This window comes from Electrophorus electricus, chromosome 17 (genome assembly GCF_013358815.1).
Source record: "Electrophorus electricus isolate fEleEle1 chromosome 17, fEleEle1.pri, whole genome shotgun sequence".
Taxonomy (NCBI): domain Eukaryota; kingdom Metazoa; phylum Chordata; class Actinopteri; order Gymnotiformes; family Gymnotidae; genus Electrophorus; species Electrophorus electricus.
The window spans coordinates 14,057,786-14,083,754 of NC_049551.1; the positions used below are offsets into that span (position 1 = coordinate 14,057,786).

The following is a 25,969-nucleotide window of genomic DNA, read 5'->3' on the forward strand; positions in this document are numbered from 1 at the left end:
AACTAGCTCTACTCTTACTAAACATTAAGGTAAGGGTGGTTTAACCTGCCAGTAATCAAACCTTATGTTCCACTGCGATCTTATAACCATGCAAAATAACATAAGACACATGCTATTTTTGTGAAGTACCATAGTGTTCTGGCAGCTGTTTAAAGGGTATGGAATAAGCAATATGATTGCCTGAAAAGATGCTAATTAATCACCTCAACTTCTTGTTTATATAGCAGTTCATCTGACCCTTTTAAAATGCTTCACTGAAAATGTTTGCGTTTTCATAGCAAATAAAACATTTTTTAAATCCGGTTTTTATGTATTGTGTGTGTTTTGGGTCTAGTATGTTGCTAAAGTATGTCAAAGTGAAAAAAATAACATCAAGTTATATAGGTGATGTGCTGAAAAAAAGATACCAAACATTGGCATAGAAACATTATTTAAGGTGGTATATAAAGACAAAATCAAAAGTATTCAAAAACAACCAAAATAATTCAAGACTCCTAAGGGTTAAGATACAGTCTCTCACATACTGTAATTCTGTTAGAGGGTGAGGTTAGTCGGTGAGAATATGACAAGAGGGGATTTGACTAATATAAGAGTGCATAAACACTGCACTACACATTAATGAAAGACACTAAGACGTTATATCATGTTGATCCCAAATGAGATGAATGAATCCAGTGTGAATCTACAGTGGCTCATTAAAAATGACTTCATGAGGTGTGGTGAAATGAGAAATGAATGAGTCAAGCTTTATGCTTTCCTCCACTTGGAAAAGCAGGTGTATGCATTTGTGTGTGTGTGTGTGTGTGTGTGTGTGTGTGTGAGAAGTATCTGACAGAGGTCTGAGATAACCTCAGTCTGCAGGTCTTGCCTGAATCATCAGCTATAGTAATAGGACATTGCTGTGGGTTTTATTCTCACTCTCTCCTCTCTGTCTCTATCTCTGTCTCTCTCGCTCACACACACACACTCATTCTCTCTTCCTCTCTCTCTCTTTCTTGCTCCATCCCTCCGTCACTGTCTCTTTCCGTTTCACTCCCTCGCCCTTGTGCTGAGCTGTGCAAAACTCTAGAAATTGTCCTCATGGGCGCCCCCTACTGGACCCTCTGTGCCCCTGCTGTGCTGCCCTGTCTTGTCCTGCCGCTGTTGGAGAATGGAAGTGCAACGGCTGGCACCCAATTAAATCAGAGGAACAAACGAGATTGCAGGAGTCTCACTCTCCTCCGCCACAGAAACACTTACAGTAGGGCTCCAATAAATAAGCCCTCCCCGCACACCACCACTCTTACACAGAGCACTTTCTGATCTTCTGCACCTTCAGCATGAAAGAGTCTAAAATGCATGTGTGGGCCAAAAAGATAACATGAAATCAAATCTGTATATTAAAAAAAAAAAAAAAAAAACTTACTTGAATTATAAGAAAGAAAACATTTTAAGCTAAGATAAAAATAGGTTCAGAACTTTGCTCCAAATTTTGCTTTGTATTTGCAAACCTGTCCTTTCACAAGTAAGCACTTTTTTAAAATATATTTTTAAAATATACCATAAACAAACGTCATTTCTCATTCATAACTCCACCCTAAACTGGCATGAATTGGCTATTTAGAATGCATATTGTGCAGTGTTTAAAGTGTTAAATGATGTGTTTTCTTTTTTTAACAAACATCATCTCATCCATGTAAATGTTTTTCAGGATAGGAGGCCATGGTGGATTATTAATGTAGGAAACACAATCTAGAATTCAGCTGAATTTCAATCTTGCAACGGGAGTAGCTTCTTGCTGTGTATGACAAGCCTGAGGCTAATGTGACTGATTAACCAAGAGGTTTCGTCTCTCCTACAATTAAAATGACCAAGGCAGAGGAAATCACAGACAGAATGAGGGAAGGAGGGAACAGGAAAAAGAAAGAAAAAGAGAAGACTTCCCTCTGTGCAAAAAGAGGGAGCAGTTTGTCATATACTAAGAACAGTAGATGCCTAAACGCCCAACTGATTTTCACATGACAACGCTAATAGATCTACCTAAATTACTGCTAATTAGAAAAAGAAAGCGCACGCACACCCACAGAGTATGTGTCTGAGAAAGCCATCTGCTCAAAGTGAGAAACCTCATCTCATTAGTCTGTGAAAGGGGACAGGGCGAAGCAGTCTCTGTAGAGCAGCAGAACATGACATCCCCCATTGAAGGCCACGTCCTCCTGCTGGGAGGCTGTCTGGAGGAGACTGATGAAGACAGATGAAAGCACCGTGGTTGTGGCCAGAGCACTGCGGCCGTCTGAACCCTGCTCATCACACGCAGCGGGCCCAAGTGCACGTCGGGACAGTCGCATGTACAGTCACAGTGGTTTGGTGGTCATAGCAACCCTGCGCATTTCTGTAAATTTCATGGTCCAGGGCATGGACCAAGCACTTCATGCAAACACTAGCGTCAGATATTTTGGTTATTCCACTGTCCAGTATGAACAAAAACACCATTGAAAAAAAGTGCAGCAATATGAATTGTGTGCATGTGTGTGCAAGTGAGAGAGACCAGTAATTTGGGAAGATTTATCACTACTGCTGTGTAAGGATGAGTTGGGCTGTCCAGCAGGCCCTTGCTGCCTTCTCTGGGTTCCAATGAATCAGCACATTTCCAAGCTGTTCACACATTAGGGAGCATGTAAATATGACCTCACAGACCCTCCATAACCTCTCTTTCTCTCTCTCCCTCCCTCCCTCCCTCCCTCCCTCACACATGTATGCACACTCCCTCCCCTCTCTGTAAGATTCCTTTAGCTGACCAATTGTTCAATAGTGCTACTTACAATAGTGCTACTAAATTGTATGTTAAATTCTCACCAGGTCCTCACCTGCTCAATTCCTAATTCTACATCCTGGCAACCACTACCCATCCTACAACCACTACCTTTGCCCTCAAGGAATTATATGACATACAATGACCAAGATATTATGTATATGGAGATACCGTATATAACACTTTGTTGTATGATAAACAGTGCTATGCTAGTCATAGGCAAGTGTTTGTTTACATGTGAAAACACTATATAAACACTTACAGTAAAACTAATATGCTGTGATAAAGCATTGATACAAATACACATTAATGCACAAAAGGTAGCAAGATGCGGATATCTTGGGCATCAACTAGAACAACACAGGTTTGGGTCCTTTCCTCATGACAAAAGATCTTTCAGCATGATAAGGGCTTCAAACGCTGAAACATAATCAGGATGTCCGCCTGTCCACTCTCAGACTGCCAGAACAGAAGCCCACCTGCATCATAATTGAACCTGTACTGGATCACTTGGACAGGGGGAAAAACAGCCAAAGTTAAATGAAGAAGGTTGGGAGAATTTTTTTTATTTAAGCTGCTAAACACCTTGTGCTCTGATAAATAGCTTTAAACATTGGTTTTCTAAAGCTATACTCCTGTATCTCATCTGATAGCACAGGTAGAGGTTGAATCATGAGTTTGATTCCCAATAGAGCGCATATACTCTCATACTGATAAAAATGTATATTCATGTATAAGCACCACTGGATAAGAGTATCTGTCAGATGCTGTAAGCATATTTCACGGATGGCCTAAGACAGCACTGTACTACGTGTAATATTACCTGGACTCTCATAATGTGATGCTGAACATTCATAGCATTGTCTTAGCACTGCGAGTAAATCACTGAGCTTGCAGTCAGTGCATCTCTGATCCTTTTTTGGCCAACAAACTGAATGACGAGCATATGGTTATCCGGGGGCAAACACCCAAGAAAACAAACATGATCATACAGCCAAAATAAGCAGAGGCAGCTTACACAGACACACAGACACACAGACACACAGACACACAGACACACACGTACACACAAGCAGTAAAAATAGTTGTTAACTGAAAAAAATAAAAAGAACACTAAAGCTAAACCATTATATTCAGCACAACCCAAATGTAAATTAAATATAATTAGATAGAAAAAGTTTAGTTTTCCTAGAAGCAACGAAACCAGGAATGAAACAAGCAATTGTCTGCTTAAATTAAAGGCAGTTGGACTTGCCAGCAATACATCCAAATTACCAAATGGTAACAAACTGGTTCTTGGACATCGACATGGGGTCAGGAATCAAGTTTCAATGTGATTTCGATTTTAGAGTATATATATATATATATATATATATATCATGCATTTCATTGTTTTTATAATAACCTTGTCAAATACCTTTTTTTCACCACAGCTTGCATAATAAATATTAAAAACTAAATAAAAACTGAAACCATTAAAACTTCACACTCTTGAAATGAACTGAAAAACAAAATAAAAAAAATGTAAAAATAAAAATAGAGAAGTAATGAAACACACACACACACACACACACACACACACACACACACACACACACACACACACACACACATTCTGCATCTTAAACAGGTTCATGTAGTCTTGAGAGCCTGTGTGGTCCCCACCACCATCATGACTTATTCATCCCAGAGCTTGCCTTCTGTGAGCTGGGGCCAGGGAACAGTGTCAGATTGCTCAGCCCAGGCACTGTAAGCCTTGTTGGGGCTTTTAAAGACTGCCTTCATACTGCTGTTGGGTTTAGGCTGGATGTCAGGCAAACCCTGATGTGGCTGAGTTTATAAATTAGTCCATGGGAATATTTTAGTAATCTGCAATACAAACACGTAAATAAATTAAAATATAAATAAATATTACAGTTTACTGGATTCACCTCAATCACAGAATGTTACAGAATGTAATACAGTCGCATGTAAATGTGTATTACACACTGAACACCAGCAAACTGAGAGGTACACAGAGTGTGAGTAAGTTCAACATTTTTAAAATCTTCTTGTGTGTGTGCAAATTAATATAGTCCAATACACAGTCCAACACAATCCTCAGTCATTAAGCAGAAGGAAACAGAAGAATGTTTCACTAACAGCAAAATCTGCAAAAGTTCCACAGAAGATGGCAGGACAAACATAACTAACCACACCAAGTGTCCTAGTGAAGGGATGGCCTTCACATCCACTCCCTGCTATAGAACTCTAAAGAGTCCATTCCTCTACACAGAGTTCAGATCATCTTTTGCCAAGGTCCATCAGTAATCTCAGACCACATAAAATAAGCAACAAAACAAATAATAATTGTAACAGATGTATACATTTTACAAAAGGTCCCATCAGATCCATGGCCGACCCTTTCCACCAAAAGCCAGAGTGGAAGAGACACGTGTGTACTCACTGGTCTTTGCGAAAGTGTAGTCTTTTCCTGAGAGTGGACACTCGCGGGTGACAGCCCAGTTTGATGGGCGAGGTGCAGGACCGCCCCCCCAGAGCCCTGCTCTGCACCATGGTTGCCCCTCCTCAGATTCCCACCCAGAAACAGGCACGAGCGGTGAGATCTGCCTACAGCACGCTCATCACTAGACCTGCCTGCCTCCACCTTCCTCTGCCCTCTTCGGTGTGCTGACCTAGTTGCCGTGCTCTGCGTCTGGGCACAGTGCGACAGCAGAGCGGTGCTGTTCTCCTCACCTGCACACAGCCTGCTCTCTCCACTAAGGGCCCCTCTAGGGAAGAGGAGGAGGAGGAGGAGGAGCTGCACCCCGGGAGGCAGCGGGTAACTACTGAGCCACGGGGGAGGCGGAGCTACTGTCATGCAGCTGACGGGGTATGGGCAAGCGGAGGCACTGGACAGGACTTTACAGAGGCAGAGGGAGGACTGGGGAGAGAGAGAGAGAGGAGATGAAAGAAAGAAAAAAGATGAAAAAAGAAGGAAAGAAAGATTGACCATCTATAGCAAATATTAGCTGGGTCTTATAGAACACTGCCACATCCACTGTAATGGATATCCTAATTATGCTGTTGATGAATGGGTCCTAAATAAAGCCTGCCCATGATACACACAACCTCCTGTGGAATACACCCTTTTAATCTTTTAATTAGAGCGAGCTAAGAGTGACACAAGCATCTCGCTACAGGGGGACATCACCGGGAACATCCAAATGTTGAGAGGTCACACTGTGCCATGCTAAAATATATTCGTAATAAAGCCTGCATGTAAAGGGGAACCCTGGCGACAGAATGCAAGCGCAGAACCCAACGGCTCCACCTGGACAAGATGTAATGCGTTCCACAAGAACACAGAATGCAGCTAAAAACAACAGTGAAAAGAACATTTCCATGCAAAAAAATAAATAAAAAGTTGCTGATGTGAAGATTTGTGCACCTGCTTTTGCTCCTCGTGGAACACACTTTTTATGAGGTCGAATGCAAAGTGAGAAAGAAGAGGTACAGACAGCGACTATCATTCAGAGCAGAGGCTGCAACTGACACTCCTCCATGTTTGGTATGAGCAGAGAACGTGTATGGATGTGGGGGTGTGGTTGGGGGCGGGTGATGGACAAAAGCCCATGCCAATTCTTCCTTGCAGGACTGGCCTGCGACACCCAAGTGGCACTAGCTGTAGGGGGTCTGTTGGAGACAGTGGGCTATCTCTGTGGGTGCACAGACCGGCATGTGCAGTGCTTCAGCATATCGCTGTTGTCGCGCCCTTGGAACGTATGACTGTGAACATCAAAATGTGAGCTCCATGTAAACGGGCAGACATTTGTTTGGAGAGGTGTTTAGTGCAAACAAAACCCTTGCTGAAAATGTCCAGCAGCTCTATAGGGCCGCGGAATGTCCTCGATACCCACAGTAACAATACCGAATGGATGCAATTACTAAGTGTTACAGAGCTGGCATCCTTTGTGAAACTGCAGAAAAATTGTATGCTATATAATTAAACTGTAAGCTATACACAAGTAGTTACAAGCAGCTCCACCCTTACCTGAGACGTAGAAAGAGGGTTTAACTGAGCCAATAAACTGACAATATTCAAACCTCATGCTCTGTGATATTTTCAGTCCTGGCAGAAAAAAACAAAACAAAACAAACAAACAAAAAACTGTAAGACGCAAATGTGCTATTTTCATGATGTGGCACTGTGCTTAGCCCAGCCCTTTAAAAGGCATGAGATGAAAAATTATTGGCTGAGAAGCAGGTCTTTAATCACCACCCCCTCCTCACTCCAGCACGCTTGAGCCCTCCGCCTGTGCCCGCGTTGGTGTGAATGTTAACCTACACCCCCGCACCCTTGCAACATGTTGCAGTAACTGCTCAGGTTGTTGCAACTGCCTGCTGAAGGTAGGAACCCTAGCCTTCTTTGATCATTTCTGTTTTTTAAAAGTGCAATTCGTTTGATGAAACGTACGATATATGAAAATGACCTTTCCATTCGGACGCCACATGTGTGCAGCCATCTGCAAATGGAATAAGGAAAGCAGGGAGTTGACACCCTGTGGGCAGGATATGGACTAGCAAGAATATTAGGAACCAGAGAACTCACATTATCTTGGGAGGAAAATGCATTTATCCAGCACAGTAAGTAAAAAATGCCTAAGGACTGAACAAAAAAACATTTCTCCCAAATCAAAGAAACAGTGCAGCTACAAAAATATACACCAGAGATACATCTTAAAAACATTATGCTACAATAATATGTAGCAAATACTATGCATGTTTTAAAATATAATCTATTTCTTCCTTTTTTTTAAAAATGCCCTAAGATCACAAACTCCACGCTTATTACAGTTATTCATTCTAAATAATATAATTTATTAACCGATGTAAAATGTTCAGTAAATAATCTAAAATGTGTCTAGTTACAACAGTAACTAGTTACATGAAAGAGAGTCTTGTCTCTGGGTCCTTGGAGTGTAAGAGGTAATTGTAAAAGAAAACCCCCCAAATATTTTCTAGATGTTTCTACACAGAGAGGGTATCCTTAAGCACAATACCAATCCTAAAATATTACAGCACCACAAAATAAAAAAATAAAAAACATTTCCTGTGGTGATAATCTCAGAAATGTTGTGTTCATTTAGTCATAAAAGAAAACCTGCTGTTCAAGCAATTTACCAACATGATGTTCTATTGGCTCTGACAGACCACTGCCCTCCAGTGGACAAAAACACCAGCAGTTCCATATTAGTCGGACCAACTCTGCCAGCCTAGAATGACTTGACCACCAAAAGTTAGTTCAGTGCTATTTGTTTTTTGTCCATATTCCTTTTCCCATGTCTGTTCAATGGCAAGGATTTTAAAAGTTGAATAACTGTGTTAAACTGCATCAAATTAAAACAAATTCGAAACCAGCATAAATATTTGAATTTTTTTGTTAATCAATAATCATAATTACAAATTGGAATTATATCAAAAGCAGAGAGAACATTAGTTCTGCTCTCTCCCTCTCTCTCTTAGAGACAGACACACACACACACAGTAGTGAGTACCTGTCCTCACGGGTGTTTGGCTTCAGGTAGCGGGTGGAGTCATCATCATGGCTGCTTTGCCGACTGAAGCTGCTTTGCTGACTGCTGTAAGAGAGAGAGTCACAGATAGCAGGTGTCAGAGGCCACGTGCAGCTACACAGTCACATGCACTCACACACAACCATACACAGACACAGCCTCACACATAGCCTCATGTGCCTACACACAGCCACATGCAGCTACACAGTCACGCGCACTCATGCACAGCCACGTAGACACAGCCTCATGTGTCTACACACAGCCACATGCACCTATGCCTATCCAAATGCACTCACACACAGCCTCACACAGCCGCACACAGATACACACGCTCACATACAGCCACACACAGGCTCAGATGCCTGCACACAGTCAGACGCACACCCCACACTCACTCACGGCCACATGCAGCCACACAAACACAGCTACACACATCTGCACACAGCCACACAAATACACCTACACTCCACCACACATGGCCACATGCCGCCACACAAACACAGTCATGTGTGCTCTCCCACAGCCTCACATGCCAACACACAGCCACACACATACACCTACACCTACACTCCACAACACACCGCCACATGTCTCCACACACAGCTGGACATGGTCTCCCACAGCTGCACCGCAACCCTGGTGGGCACAGTACAACTGAGCAGAACAATAACCATGCGTCGGCTGTGTGGACACAGTCAGCGGAAAGCCAATCACATCTCTCAAAATCTGGCAACCGTGGTGATTATCATACTCCGCACACTAAGTGAAACCAGAGAGAATGTAGAGGCGACACTTTAGGCATCTTTATGTACCTTCCTGAAGGACAGCAGATAAAAATGAACCCATTGTCAAGTAATGAAATGTCAACCCTAGCGACTAGAGTCAAATCCAGAAAAAAAAAGGCTTAATTGTGTGAAGATTCACAACATATCAGTACAAAACCAGTTTGGGTAATATAACCGTCAGTATGAACCAAAATGGAATTAATCCAACATGTGGTTTTTGCTCATCATATACAAGGAAACCACATTACTTCCATTCACGTGAAAAGTGCAGCAATAAAGGGAAGTCAGCACAGGTGAGGAAACTATCAGATGTTTTTCAGAGCACTACAGCGTTAACAGGAACAGAAGGAGACTGACTGCTACACTCAATGAAAAACTCGACTCACTTAGATATAAACTCACCCATCCATTTGGCTCAACTGATAGGGATTGATCTAAAATTTTAGGACAACAACCTATACAGATGTAATCGAAACCTCCACATCGATGGGAACCCACTGCGTCTGACTTTACTGGCACTGAAGGGACACACATCAGGACACAGGAGACATGCTTCCGAGCCGTGTGGTTTTATTTTTAAAGCAGAAGCTCCTCGGAAGGCAGCGTGTCACAGACATTAGATGTGCCGAAGCAGGGACATCGGTCCCTTTGCGAGTGAAGCGGCACAGGCTCACCAGGGTCACGACAAAAAGCGGCAAGATGCAAAAATGCAGAAGTTGTCAGGTGTCGATTCTTCCTGGTTCATCTGTGGGGAGGTTTGGCATACAAGTGGTGGTGGTGGTGGTGGTGCTACAGAACTAAGATGGGTGTGGCCCTTGTGACGAGTGTGTTGGGGCCACTGGCCCTTGCCCAACCTGCGCCACCTGCTGGGCAATACAGACCTGCTCTCGCTGCTGTGCTCCTTCTTGTCTCCGCCTCCGAGCAGCTTTCGCAGCAGGAAGCGCTTGCGGCGGGGAGAGGCTCCCGGCGTGGAGCCTCCCGAGCCGCCGGCGTCCTCGTCGCTCGAGGGTGTCACCTCGATGGAGGGCAGCTGCAGGTACTCCTTGTCGGCGGCACCAGCAGGGCAGGCAATGCCGGCAGAGCTCCGCGGGGAGCCACCCTCTGCCTCCTTCTCACTCTGCACGTTCCTCATGCGCCGCATCTTGAAGCGCTTGCGCCGGAGGGCGGGGCTCGGCGAGCTAGCCAGGGGCAGAGCCTCGCTGTCACAACTCACACTCGAGCCATCGTGAACGAGCAAAGTGGGTGGCTGCAGGGCCTCGGTCATGATGGCACACCTAATTCAAACGTGTTTAGTCCTGCAGTCTACCATGTAGTCTAACACAAGGGTCAAAGGTCCTGACAGCTCCCAATCTCAAAGGCTCAGAAAGGAAGCTCCAGGAGTCCACAAACCACCTGCTGAGAGCCTTGGGAGACTGTTTGGAAAACAGTGTTCCAGCATCAGCTCTCAAAGCAAAAGTCTAGATTGTCCCAGCGCTGTAGAGAACATCCTGGCTATTACTGTGGTAAGATGAAGCAGCAGACTCCACTTAAAACACCTCCCAGTGTATCCGAGAAAAAAGGTTTCAGATTTTTCATTGTTATGTTGGAAAATGCAGATTCAGATTGGCTTTGGGCTCAGCTGACATAGGTTAACTTCTAGGAGACACTGGTGCCGGCATATCCATCCCTGCAGATGGACTGTGGTTCTTAACAGAACTCCAGTCATGCCCTAGAGGTCAGAGGAAGGTCAAAGGTTGTACTTGGTATGACATGCCTTCATGCATACAGATATATGCAAATGCTGTTTCATATGACAATGTGGAAGGACACAAAAGAGAAGCCAATTGTTAGATGCATCTTCCTGAAGTTTCTTACTCATACATCCAGCTCATCGTTCACTGCTTTGGAGAGGTCATCCACAACACGCATCTGTGGGGTCAACTTTTAAGAATGCACTTGCATGCTCACCATCTGTTTAAACACTGGAAATATAACAGCATAAAAAAGGCATTTCAGTAATGCGCAAACCTGTGAATCGTGTAAGGCTCTAAAAATATTTCAACCCATATGTGGACACCGTATCCAAGCAACTGCCAGGAATCAATTACAGTATAAATGTGATCACTCTGTTATGAAGTGAGAGGGTATAGTAAAATATGCAATAGAAAGACAGGCACATATGGTTTATCCACATGCCTGGCCTGCACATCACACACTCCACTGATTAACCCCTGCGGAGCGGAGGGGGGGGGGTGCCCTAAGCGACGCACTTGCTGCGCGCGCTATATTGTTATTGCCTTAGAAGAGACGCACGGGCCTCTTTTTTAACTGGCAGTGTGCCTTCGTAAAATCAAACTCAGCTAGTCTAGTGTCCTGCCTCTGCGTCTGTGTCTGTACCAACATTCACTGTAAAAAAAAAATAATAAAAAAATTAAAAAAAGTAAACTAATTTAAACAAATACACACAGCTGTAAAGACCCAAGACTTCTTAGGCCAATGTATGAGTGAGAGGACAAGGTCATATAAGCTCTGCGTATCAAACACAGAAAGGAGAAAACCTTTGTAACCTTTCCCTCCACCTGAAAGCAGTTCTGTTAAAAGACATTATGTAATCAACAACTATAAAACTAGCTAACTGTGCCAAACGGACAGGAAACATGCCGTGCATAAGTTTCCGTGGCATGCTTGAGTTCCAGACAGGACCATTATGTCAAGTCACCCTAACCGCATCTCGCAGCGCGACAACGAGCTGCGACTCTGCAGCTGCTGGAAAAGTCCGACAAGCGGTGCAGTGCAAAGCCAGCTCACAAACCAGTCATCTCATTCAAAATGTTACAGGGTGCAGACCAGGATAAATGGATTTTAAGTGATGTCAAAGCAACACTTTCTCACTCCGACTACCTAAAGTGAAAAGATCCTACCTTTGTCATTCCATGACACCAAACCAATCCTGCCGCTTTAATCACACCAGCTGAATTTTCATCTACTTTTTGTTCCGCTATGATTTCCACGTTCCCCTTTATCCGGACGAATCTACTTTGTGTCGGGCGGGGGGGGGGGTTCATATTCCAGAGATGAAAACATGCATGTCTCAACCAGACAGGCACCAATCTAAGAAACATCTTTGCATCCAAATATTCGATTATGATTCGATTATTTTGTGCTATTCTAATGAGGCTTGAAATGATCTAAGCGTGTTCTGCCTTCGGTGTCACTCCCTCTAGCTCGATATTTAGCGTTTCCCAAGAGTCCAGTTAAGCACCGCTCTAGCGGACCACGTCGATGAATGGGGTAACCATGCCACTAGAAAGTGGGCTACGGGTACAGTAATTGGCTCAACAGCAAAGCCACGTTACCTGATGTGTGCAGTATTCTGTGCTACAGTTACAGTAACTGGCTAAACAGGCAAGCCACGGTACTTGATGCTGTAATCTTTGGATTTGTACTACTGGCCATTTATGAGAATGCGTAAAAATTAGTTCATAAACGGATGCTAAAGGTCGGCATATGTAATAACCTTTCATGAACATAGCTAAGTGTGCACAGAAAAAAAGGATTGGGCATTTATTCAAAGGACAGTAGTAACCTGTGGAGGGTGGGATGATATTTCTCTATGAAAATTCTGAAACTGATATGACTATATTCGATTTAATGCAACTATTATGGCACCAACGGACTTGAGGGAGTGAAGCAGTGGGAGAGAAGAGGAGCACGCAGGATCCCAGACGCTCTGTAACAGAGCAATCCCAGCCTCTCCGCAGACTTTAATTATTTTAAACTTAAATGTTGTAAATAGTCGTATGGTGAATTTAGTCGTGTCGTTTCTTGCAGTTAATTGCAGTATTAGAAATATGTATTCGGTTTTTGTGGTGTTTTTTGGTTGCTTTCCCCCTTTCCGCTTACAGTTTAGTATCCTCTGTGGGTCTTTTTTAAAGAAAATTAATATGTCATTATTTTTCAATGATTCGTATTGAAATCGCATTCACATTATAAAATAGTAATTGTACTGACATCTAGTGCCTTGGGTGTGTCACAGTGCCGCTTACGACCCTGTATAGTTTCATTTGAGGACTGCAACGAAATCTTATGTGAGCTACACTTTATACAAATAAATAAATAAATAAATAAATCGCTTTCATAGTTTTTTGTCACTTTCTGATTATAATATGACACCTAATTACACCTTTAATTGTTTTCTGACTCGTCTCCGATGCTGCAGAATGTATATGGCTGAATTAATAGCTCGTCTCCTCCCATTTAACTAGTGATAAAATGCACAGTTACATTCATATTCGATAGAAGCGATTATTTACATTTAAATAGTGCTTTGGCTACTCCTCTTGTACAAGGTTGTTGCGTAAAAGCAGGGTTTATCGCACTTTGATAGGGCAGCCAAAGTGTCCTTGTTTATTTTGTGACAAGCACAGAAGACTTTCCCATGGTGAAATTTACATTCCTCTACAACAAAATATGTATGTAATGCTCCAGTCTATTCTGTTATTTCGAGCAAGGCTTCACTACAGTTCACTTAAAGCAATACTGTAAATTTGTGGTATGAAGCCTTTGAAATTCTGCTTGACATAAAATCCAGAACCTTCATCCTCAATAAAACACCTAAAATACATCTCATGTGAAAGAAAATGAAACATGGAATTAGATTAAATTCAGTCCGATTCAGTGTTTTTTACCAGAAGTCCTTGCTAGAGTGGGCTTTTTTCATTTCCTGGCTTTTACACTTCGCTTCTACTGCACCAGCTTTTCCCTTTCTCTCTCTCTCTCTCTCTCTCTCTCTCTCTCTCTCTCTCTCTCTCTCTTTTTAAACACGTGTCACACTTCCTCTGTGACCCTACACCCCTCCTAGGCCTCTAGCCCTTTTTACATAAACCTATATGCGCTCTCCTTTGTTCAGTTGGTTTGGGTGTAGCTCACACCTTTGGCTCCACTGTTTGTATTCACCTCCCACACAGATAATGTGAAATTATCCCTACAAAAGTAATAATGGATTCCAAAAACTTTGGTGACGTTGGGTTCATTTAGACTGTTAGTAAAATAAATTCTATTTCTGCATTTTTCTGGTACACAGTTGATGTAAAGAGGAACAGGCAATGTGATGGAGTATATATTATAATATGATTTACAGGTGCATCTCAATAAATTAGAATATCATCAAAAAGTTAATTTAGGTCAGTAATTCAATTAAAAAAGTGAAACTCGTATATCAATATTAAAAGAATTTAACACTTGAAATAGATCACTGTGTGTAATGAATCTATATAATATATGAGTTTCACTTTTTGAATTGAATTACTGACATAAATTAACTTTTCGATGATATTCTAATTTATTGAGATGCACCTGTATATGTATACTCTGGAGTTTGGCTCCCAATGATGTCACAGCAACCTTGGGGCAGGGTTAGAGCACCAATGACCATTGATAAATGGGGAGGGAAGGATTGTTCCATTATCATCATCATTATTATTATTATTATTATTATTATTATTATTATTATTATTATTATTATTATTATTATTATTATTATTATTATTATGTACATTTATATAGTGCCTTTCTCAGACTCAAGGACACTTTACAGATAGATATCAGCTTTTTTACAAATACACTGATGAGATAATCATAATAACAATTGATAAAAGATTTGTTACTTCAGATAGAGTCTGTACAAATAAAGATTTGTTACTTTAGATAGAGACTATATGACACTAAAAACAGCCTGGCACTTTGATCATATTATATCAAGTGTAATGGTGTAATTTTCATTTAGGCTTATATCAGGTTATAAGATGGTCTAGGATGGTAACCATTTCAGCTGACTGTAAAGAGAAGAGCAGCCCCAGGAAGTGCATTGCTACAACCTTTAGCTACAGACTTCATCTTTTTAAATATTCCCTAAAGAATGTAAAGCAGCCATTTTAACTGTTCAAGCATTTTAAATGACGGTTCAAGCTTTTTAAACAACAGTTCAAGCATTTTAAATGACCTGACCTCATTTGCTACTGAAATTCTAAAATTTAGTTCTGTAAACTAATTTTCTTGAAGACAGAAGGGCTTCTTTAAAAATTGAGTGAACTGGACTTTGAAATGTATCCTGTATGAGGGCTCATACTTGTGCAATGATATCATACCTCAAGATTTTCCCACACACTTTTTTATGCTCTTCATGATCTTCTCTGGCGCTGTAGGGCTTCCAAGTGTGCAGTCTTTCAGCACCATGCTATTCCCAAAACAGATCAACAATATTCATGACAAGAATAACATTTTCCTACAACATTCCAGTAAAGCAAAGTCTAGCAAGCAGTAATGAAATTGGGCCATAGTTGTGCAAATTAACAGGTCAACTCAGCTTATATGTCCTCATATGTCATTTGGCCTTATGTGGAGCTATGAAACTGTAGAGCTAAAGGGTATGAAAAGTCCAAGAGAAGAATTCGGCATAACATGACCTCAAGCTTTCATAGTGGGACAGCAATAAAATGACTACAACTTGAAAAAGCAATTCAGGGAAACATAAAATAACAAAGTAAGGGTAAGTAAATAAACAAGCATTAGTCAGGGCAACAACGATTAAAACAACCCCCTTCTTGTTGGACTTTCCTAATGTTTGTGAAGCACCCGGAATATGGCATCTCACTTGCTACATGTCCTGTTAGGACCCTCACCCCTTTAACAGCTCCAGTGAAGCCTCTCTACCTCAACCTAGCTCCAATCGCAGAAATCTTCAAATCTGAAGATTTTGTGAAGTACTCTCTTGAAAAATGACTGGTCCATTCATTCAGCCAAACCACTGTTAATTATTATAGTAAGTGATGGTGCAGAAGTCTCCCACTGAGACTGTTTCTCTGTTATTTCTTTTGCTTTATTTACCAGAATGCTTTTGCACTGCTGTTACTTTGCCTCCTACTGACTCCATTCCTGTGTGCCTCTGAATAAAACATATTAAATGAATAATGAATTACTGTGAGTGTAACCGGTGCATAAATGATTAAAGCAAAGAAGCTTGATTGGGGGAAAAAACATGATGATTACCCACAGAGGCAGTTCATAGGTCTGTAATTGTAGAACTGGTTGAAATTGTACTAGTATAAAAATATCCAAATCTTATTGCAGTAGACATAATGGATTCTAAATAAATTCCTGTGCAATATATACAAACACACATAATTTCTTATGCAATACATACACATGTATGTACACACACACACGCACGCGTGCGCGCGCACACCTATAGTGTGCTTGAAATCTTTCATCAGTAAAGGTTATGCCATACCATGCAAATGGCAAGTTTATTTAGAAATATTCTTTTCCATGTTACTGTTCAGCCTGTGATCATCTGTTCTATTTTTACTTAAAACTGCTGTAATCGATTTCACAGCTTACTCTTGCAAACCTCTGCCTGACTACTGAAGGAATCTATGCTCTCCTTCCAAACCTTTTTTTTTTATCAAAGCCCTTCCCTCAGATAATATGCATGCTTAGCATTAAGCCTTCCCTTCTATGTGCTACAGACATGCAGAGCACTTGCATCCGTGCACAGGAGTGTCTTTAATGTTTAAAAAAGCCAAACCATGTTTTGTTTTTTTTCTTCTCTCAGACCAATAATTTTAGTGACTGCTACCAGGATCATTTAGCCAAATTGTTCTTGCGAAAAATCATTTGCAACAGCTTTAAATCCATTGGCTTGGCAAGTATATACAAGCCAGGTATCGGTTTCACCCATGTACCTACACCCATCTGCTCGTCAGACCTGTTCTGCCAACATGAGCCCTGTGAGGAACAGTGAAAACCATGGCCTTGGGGCATCTCCCAGCCCTACAGCACAGGAGTGGCCCACACTGGAGCCCCTACCACCCCATGAAAACATCCTGAGCGATGCCCAGAACAAACACCGCCTGAGTGCACTGAGGAGATATTAAGACTACTGCCAGGTCTGAAGTCAGAGGCAAGCTGCTCTACCAGCTGGGTGGCTATGAGGCACTGCGCCACACCCCAGCAGCACAGGACCTAACCTGTCCACGCACATGTGTTTTCTTTCAAAATCTATCACTTCAAGAAACGTTATGTTGTTCTCTTCATGGTGGCAAATTTACCCGCCAGTAACTGCAATTTTAATGACTTCTTATAAAAAATATGCAAGTACAAACAAATGGCAACAACAAACACAGTTAACTCACAACTTGATCTGACAACGAAAGAAAATTGTTGGGCAAATGAGGCCTAGTTCAAGTCTCTAAAGAGTGCTGGAAGAAAAGCACAAAGGATTAAAGGAAACTGGGTCACTGTAACTGGTCAACATAGTTCAATTGTTGGAGAGGAAACACTCCAACACTGCCATACACTGTCACCACAAGATGTTTTATATCTTTCCTTCAAGACCTTAAAACTTTCTTTTTTTTCCCTTGGATAATATTCATCTGAAGAGATGTGACAAACTAAAAATGACAGACATAAGAATAATACCATATATGCATAAAGCCTCTATAAATCCTCTAATAATGAAGTAATATTACATCATTCCACAATACATAATTTAATCAAATTAATTCAAAACAAACACAATCTGGCTCATTTCAGCATCTAATTAAAAGCAGTACTTCTTTGGGAAACCAATCCACTATACAGTCACATGGCACAATGACCATCATCAACCCAGTACTGCCTCAAGTAACTCATTAATTCCGATAACTATATCAGAGCAGAGGAACAATGCCCAAGATGGACATGGCTGTGAGAACACAGCTCAGTATAGGAATGTAATTATGCGCTTCAGTCGACCAACCTCAGAGAGGGACCCATTCATGTGTGAGACAAAGAGGGGAAATATCAGCATTGCCCACGCGAGCAGAGCGGGATTGCTAAAGACATCCCAGCAGCCTGACAGCCCCCATCCCCACCCCCACCACCACATCCCCAAAAACGTCAAAGCAGTGCCCTCAGCAGGAGGTACCATCATTAGCCCACTGTTTCTGCGAGACAACAGTGGCAAGAGGCTCATGAATACAGAGCTCCATTTTGACATTAAGCGTTAAGGTTTGTGTTCCACAGCTTTTTGGACAGTCCCTCAGGATTACGGAAATGGAACGGAACCTTGATCTTTCTCAGCGGTGGGGAGCGATGGAAATATAATGGATGGATTTGTGGTACAGCTTAGGAAAGGAATTCTTTTACTTGACATCAAAACCCCTGAACTGTGCTGTCTTGCAGCGCTAGTACCGACCAAACAATCCATCACTAGCAGCCACATTTCATTTCCTTACTGCAAAGTGCCTGACAAAATATATCTTAATTTATTGCATAATCAGAACTTCCCATGCCATATATACACATGCACATTTATTGCGTAATCAGAATTTATAGGCAATGGTGTTTAAACATGCCCAAATACCGTAAATAACAGCAGACTGTATTAAATAGGCACTTTTCTTTTTCTAATCTTCTTACAAGGTTTGGGTTTAATATTTAATGATGAATGACCATAACACAAAGCAGCGGATGAGCTGCTGTCACAGAATGCTCGCCTCCCACGAGTCATGTGGGTTGGCCTGCCACATGAAGTGGGAGGATCATTGTTGGTGGCCACACCTGCACACACCTGCACCTTGTTTTGCTTGTGTATTTAAATCCCCAATGTAGTGTGCAGGATTGTTGGTCATTGTGGATGTAACGTCTTGGTGTAACAGTCCTTTTGTTGTTGCTAAATGCATTCGTGTTTATAGTCCGTGTTTAATGTTAACCGTTTCATGTTTGTGTTTAGTGTTTGTACTGCTTGTGAATGCCATTATCGTTTTATGTTTATATGTAAATAAATGTAACGTCCCAGTCGCTGGAGTCTGTGCGTCCTGGCCCTGCAGCACTCAGGCCAGAATGCGTTACAGCTGCTGTATGACCTAATGCCAGTTCTCAGGTCTGTAGTATGACAAATACACACACATGCATACACAAATGTACACACACACATATTAACCTGCTGAGCTCTTCAAGGAGTCTTCAAGGAGCCCATCACAGCTGCCTTCTTTCAGGAAAGAACCTACAACGTCCTCTCCCACACCTGCTCCTCCATTCAGACCTCTGCGTGTTCTCTCTGTGATACCCATCCACTCCTCTCTCATGGGATCTCTGCCTCTCTCACACTCACTCACAGTCTACTCTGCTCTCGTTCTGTCCTCTCCCTCTCTCCGAATCTCTGATCTGTTCTCTTAGTCTAAACTCCTTTTCTCTCGCTCCCCCTTTCTCAAATTGTCTTTCTCATCCGAACTTTCTTTCTCTCTCTCTATCTCTCTCACTTCCTCTTTCTCCAGCTCCCTCATTCACTGCTAGGAAGTTGGAGATGTTGTCTGTGTCAGTCTCTGAGGAGCATGTGTACAAGGCAAGGTTGCCTCAATGCTGCACATGGCTCTAGGGAGAACTTTTCATAGAAAACTATTATGTGCCCTTAACTTGACTCTGTCCCTCTTACATCACTAGTCATACAGCTCTGTAACATACATATATATATATATATATATATATATATATATATATACGGGAGATATATAGGGTATATATATATATATATAGGGTATATATATATATATATATATATATATATATATATATACCCTATATATCTCCCGTTGCACCACATCCCAATGGGGATCTCTACTGGATTGAGATTTGAGATCTGGTGACTGTGGAGGCCTTTTGAGTAATATCAACTCATTATCACGTTCAAGAAACCAGTTTGAGATGAATCAAGATTTGTGACATGGTGTGTTATCCAGCTGGATGTAGCCATCAGAAGATGGGTACACAGTGGTCACAAAGGTATGGACATAGTCAGCAATAATACTCAGGCAGGCTGTGTTGTTTAAACAACGCTTAAACGTACCTCCTGTACGTGGATGACATTATGCTTTACGTCAAGACAAAAAGGCCCATTGCCTCATTGATTCAGCTGACCAGTATCTATATCAAGGACGTTGGTATGTCAATCACGCTGGACAAATGCAGCCTGCGGATGGATATAAAAAGCAGAAAAGTGATCAGGACAGAGGGAACTGAACTTGTACAAGGCTGTGTAACAGACCTGGAGGACAGCTACACATACCGGGTGATTCTCAAATCACACAGGAGCCATGAGATTGAAATGAGAAGAACAACATCTAAGTAGCTCGATGGGCTAAGGCAAGTCTTCAAGAGATAGGTGAATGGGAACAGCAAAAATACTTCAAACTGCCAGACCTCTGATACTGTGTACTGTAGTACATAGAACATAAAATGGTTTCACCTCTTAGGACCTTGAATGTAAATGCAGAGCTGATGAAGGACCTCTGTCTGGAACATCTTGTTTCTTTGTAAATCTTGTACACTATACTGAACATTTTACACTGCAGTTACTCATTGGAATGGTTTATTATATTATTACATTTACAAAATTATCTCACCAGTATCTCAATAGCTAAAGTAGTCAATAATTTGTTACACCCCGCTTTTATTTTCTGGACCAGAGAAACTGAAATTGGGATATATTTAGCACTATGCTTCCACCAAATGGAGGGGTCTGATTTGTGGGTGCTGTTATATCAAAAATATTTTAAGTAACACAGTCCTTGGAGCAAGGCTTGAAAAATTATTTCTGCCATCCAACAATCTACTATCTTTTAGGAATCACACCTGCTTCTTAATTAGAGCTTTTCCGCTATGCCTACTTATAATTAAAATAAAAAGCTCCATGCATTCTCCAGGTTTAGGTAAATAGATTTTCAGAGGTTGCTCTTATGATGGATTAATGCCAAAGGTTATTAGCATTTCAAAACAGCTACTCACTTTTATCAGCTGCTTTTTCCAAGCCATCAGATGGCCACACTTATATGTTTGCAGAGGACTCGCCTAATTTCCTCTGCCTAATGAACTGTTGCTTTCATGCAGATTTGCCTGTCGTCATCACATGAAAAGTCAGCGTGGTGACCTTAGCCCATCTAAGCGGCGCTCCAGGGCCTATTAGCATATTGCTGTGAGAGAGTGCTGCCACCCCCACCTCCCTCCGATTCCTGTAGCAGTGAAGGGATGTACGAGAGTGGCAAAGCAGTGGGTGGAATTGCACTCCAAACAGGCAATCTTTCCGTTGCTGCCTGTGCCAGAGTCTGGCAGATAATTAAAGGATCACGTACTATTCAGGAACGAGAAACACCTCATCGAAACAGCAGCGGGAGCAGCAGAGATATGTGAGTCCTCGTCCCTCTGCTTCAGCTGAGAGACACAAACACTGTCACTTGTCTCCAAGGTGATGTGTTTGGGTGGCACATTACATATCGCACACCTCACCAGTGATCACAGGTTGTACAGAGTTCACATATCATTAGTCACATATACACAGAATACTTCATGGTGAGCATGTGTTAAAAAACACTACCTGTAACCGCTGTTTGCTAAGGAGCGAACTGAGCTGAAATAGAGCACATCTAGCGTTGCTCTGATCCTGCATTGTGTCCAGACTAAGGTCAGTGAGGACACATGTGAGAAGAATATGGCAGAATCACATTAAGCACCCATCAAGGGGCCACGGTACCAGAATCTGCCCCTGTTGCAAGGGGCCGTGGAAGTAGAATTTTGCTCCGAGCGGAAGCATGAAGATGGCGGATGGCCTTTGGGGAGGGCAATGGGAGGTAAATGGAAGTTAACGTCAAACATGACAGCACCACTAACCTCCTGGCTTCAGCTCGGAAGCATCTGCAATTCTAAATGTGGGAAGGTGGTGAAAAACTACAAGTGAAGGTGACAACAAAGACAGCTGGTGAGGATTACAGATATTTCAGAGTAGCAGCAAATACACAAAATATTTGCAATCATTATAGGCAACAAACACATTGTCCAATATGACTTTTTGATAAGCCTGACAATGTATATATGTTGTACATATGTAGTAATAAATGTTACTGATCAAAGGTTTCCAGATTCAGATGATGTACCTAGACAAGTGATCATAGAATTAACATAGCTAATAAAAACTGGGATTTTTAATTCTGTTAATACAGGGTGAGGAGAAAAAACAGGAGGGCCAGCATCCACTACTGGTGCCTGGTGAGGGACACCGAGCACAGTTACACACAGCGTCACCCAGATAATAACTGTTTCTCATGATCATCTGCTGAGACAGCTCGGCAGGGCTGTTCCACTGGATTACCATGGTACTGGTCCAGAGCGTGGGAGTGTTACACAACCCTGTGTCTGCCGGAGACACACCAAACTAGGACCATGTCTCAGAAAATTGTAAACGAGCAATTTACAGTAGAAATCACAGTAAATCAGCCAGCCATAATAATAATCCCCGCCTCCCCATGTCTTTTTAATTCATAATTCTGTTGTTGGTATCATCTTTTCTAAGGTACATTCTTCAGCTGCAGTCTCTGAGTCAGTCTGGTAATAAAGGAACTCTGGAAAACAAAGAATAGGATGCCGCACCTGTTCCTATTCACAACCTGTCATGCATGCACACATAAAAATATCCCCAAAAATGGACACGCACATGTCAGATACAATCTGGGGTCTTGTGCTCTAGGTAAGGGAGAGTCCCTTAATGACTTGTGCACTGGCAACAAAGCCTCCTTGAAAACACGAGGAAGCTCATGGGCTTTACAGCGGCGTGCTCCGGGTGGAGTGCCAGGGGCTTGTCATTATCAAAGTCCTCCGACCCCATTTTCGACCTGGAAGTAAAATCCTCATGGAGGGCCTCCTTAACCTCCTTAACCTCCATTGAAGGATCGACAGAGTTGTCAGACTTCACGTCTGACTTGAGTCATAGTCCTCGTAGCCATCTGTAGTCCAGGGAAGGCAGGTAGGATGCCGCAGAGTCCAACACTGGACCACTAGTGCCCCCCCCCCAAATTTCCCAGGGAAGCTCTACCTCTCTGCACTGGCAGGAAGTGTGCCCACCAGGATGAAGGGTTCCTCCACACGGGTTGGGTTGGTGTGGCTATGTCACTTTTTTTGCTTTTAATTTGGCTCCCTCTGTGGTCGGGGTTTCTGTGACGTTGGGAGGTGAGGCAGGATGCAGAAATGAGCAGTCAGACAGACGTTTAATTTGAGATGTAAAAGAACAGAAACCAAAACACGAACAACAAAATTAAGTCAGAACAAGACAAAACATGACAGGCAATAGAACACAGGGCATCTGAAGAGGAGTATGCACATGGTTAAACACCGACAGAGAATGACTAACACACAAGGACTTCAATATACCGTGGTGTGAAAAAGTGTTTGCCCCTTTCCTGATATCTTATTTTTTGCATGTTTGTCACACTTAAATGTTTCAGATCCTCAAACAAATTTAAATATTAAACATAACAAGTAAACACAAAATGCAGTTTTTAAATGAAGGTTTTTATTATTAAGGAAAAAAGAAAATCCAAACCTACATGGCCCTGTGTGAAAAAGTGATTGCCCCCTAAACCTAAAAACTGGTTGGGCCACCCTTAGCAGCAACAACTGCAATCAAGCGTTTGCGATAACTGGCAATGAGTCTTTTACAGTGCTGTGGAGGAATTTTGGCCCATTCATCTGTGCAGAACTGTTGTAATTCGGCTATACTGGAGGGCTTTTGAGCATGAACTGCCTTTTTAAGGTCATGCCACACAATCTCAATCGGATTCAGGTCAGGACTTTGACTAGGCCACTCCAAAGTCTTAATTTTGTTTTTCTTAAGCCATTCAGAGGTGGACTTGCTGGTGTGTTTTGAACCATTGTCCTGCTGCAGAAACCAAGTGCGCTTCAGCTTGAGGTCACGAACAGATGGCCAGACATTCTCCTTCAGGATTTTTTTGGTAGACAGCAGAATTCATGGTTCCATTTACGACAGCAAGTCTTCCAGGTCCTGAAGCAGCAAAACAGCCCCAGACCATCACACGACCACCACCATATTTTATTGTTGTTATGATGTTCCTTTTCTGAAATACTGTGTTACTTTTACTGTGTTCCAGATGTAATGGAACATACACCTTCCAAAAAGTTAAACTTTTGTCTCGTAAGTCCACTGAGTATTTTCCCAAAAGTCTTGGGGATCATCAAGCTGTTTTCTGGCAAAACTGAGATGAGCCTTTATGTTCTTTTTGCTCAGTAGTGGTTTTTGTCTTGGAACTCTGCCATGCAGGCCATTTTTGCCCAGTTTCTTTCTTATGGTGGAGTCATGAACACTGTGACGTGACACACAGAATTCTCAGCACTGGTCTACACCACTGAAGCCCAAAAGAGCCGTGTTTGAGTGTGAAGTCTATGTGTGTATCATGTCTGCCCCCAAGTGGCAGAAAAATGTGGCTCAGGGATTTAATATGAAACAAAAATCAGATGGACCCACCCTAAATAGCAATGGAGAAGGTAAACATGAGTCAAAATCTCCATTTTTGGCTGTGGCAATTTTCTCTTCTCATCACGTATGAAAATGGTCCTGTATTTAATATTGTGTTCCCAGCTGAAACCTGTCAGCTTTATAGGCTGCAGTGCAGCCTTGTGGAGAATACAGCTTGACTACACGTTCCAACCATCACAGCAAAATCAGACACACTTATCACTGTGTCCACCAGATGTTCGGAAGGGTGCTGTCCAAGGTGCTGACTTTCCCACTCTGAAGGAGTTTCAAGTATGTCAAGTTTCAAGTTTCAAGTTTGGTTTATTTGTCACATATATAGTCATACACAGTATAACTCGCAGTGAAATGGTTTGAGAGTGCTCTGTCCAAACTGAGGAGAAAAAACGGGTGTATAGGGAAATATATATCTATATATATATATACAAAATATATTAACAATGTATGTACAATGTATGTATAGTATGTTTATATACACAATGTACAATGTATATATGGATATGTATAAGTGTATGTACACAATGTACAGTTCCAGCTTATAATTGAATATTTACAGTTACATGGCTGTGGTAGTGGTCCCCACAGTTTATCAGTTTCCCTGATTCAGGGCCCGAATGGCCTGTGGGAAGAAGCTCCTCTTCAGTCTCTCTGTCTTGGTCATCAGGGAGCAAATGCGCTTTCCTGACCTCAACAGAGAGAAGAGCCTGTTGTTGGGATGGGTGGGGTCCTTCACAGTCCTCCTGGCCTTGGTCTGGCACCGCTTGTAATAGACGCTCTGCAGGTCAGGAAGTTCCGTATAAGGGTTGCGCTCTGCTGAACGCACCACCCTTTGGAGTGCTTGTCTGTCCTGCTTGGTGCTGTTCCCAAACAGACTGTGATGTTCCCCGTGAGGATGCTCTTGATAGTGCAGGTGTAGAGGTTCCGCAATACCTTGGAGGGCAGTCTGAAGTCTCTTAGGCGTCTGAGGTGGTAAAGACGCTGACGAGCTTTCTTTGCCAGGGAGTTGGTGTGGCGGGACCAGGACAGGTCCTGCGAGATGTGAACACCAAGATACCTGAAACTATCTACTCTCTCCACCGTGGTTCCACTGATCCTCACAGGTTGGTAGTGCCGCTCCTGCTTCTTGCTGCAATCCACGATCAGCTCCTTTGTCTTGCTGACGTTTAGGAGGAGATTATTTTCCTGGCACCAGTTTTCCAGGTGTTTAATCTCCTCCAGGTAGGCCCTCTCATTGTTGTCCGAGATCAGGCCTATGACGACGGTATCATCAGCAAACTTGACAATGATGGTGGAGCCGGAAGTGGCTGTGCAGTCGTAGGTGTACAGTGAGTAGAGCAGGGGGCTTAGGACACAACCCTGAGGAGCTCCAGTGCTGAGGGTGAGGGTGGATGAGACACAGATGCCCACCCGTACTGATTGTGGTATGTCTGTTAGGAAGTTGGAGATCCAGTCACAAAGGGATGTATGCAGTCCTAGATCCTCCAACTTAGTAGTGAGTAGGGAG

The 25,969-nt window shown here is 42.4% G+C and overlaps 1 protein-coding gene across 9 annotated transcripts in view; it reads right to left on the reverse strand.

Moving 5' to 3' along the window:
- gramd1ba (GRAM domain containing 1Ba) overlaps positions 1 to 25,969 on the reverse strand; it is a 63,938-nt gene that overhangs the window by 32,186 nt on the left and 5,783 nt on the right. For 3 of the 9 annotated variants that reach the window (XM_027015429.2, XM_027015426.2, XM_027015432.2), the window contains exons 1-2: positions 10,013 to 10,204; positions 8,329 to 8,412 (exon numbers count right to left, since the gene is read on the reverse strand). The gene's annotated coding sequence lies outside the window, so the exon portion shown is untranslated. Of the gene's footprint in view, positions 1 to 5,237; positions 5,324 to 8,328; positions 8,413 to 10,012; positions 10,205 to 25,969 lie in introns of those variants that run through there. The other 6 variants (XM_027015436.2, XM_027015428.2, XM_027015425.2 and 3 more) reach the window with 5 other exon arrangements.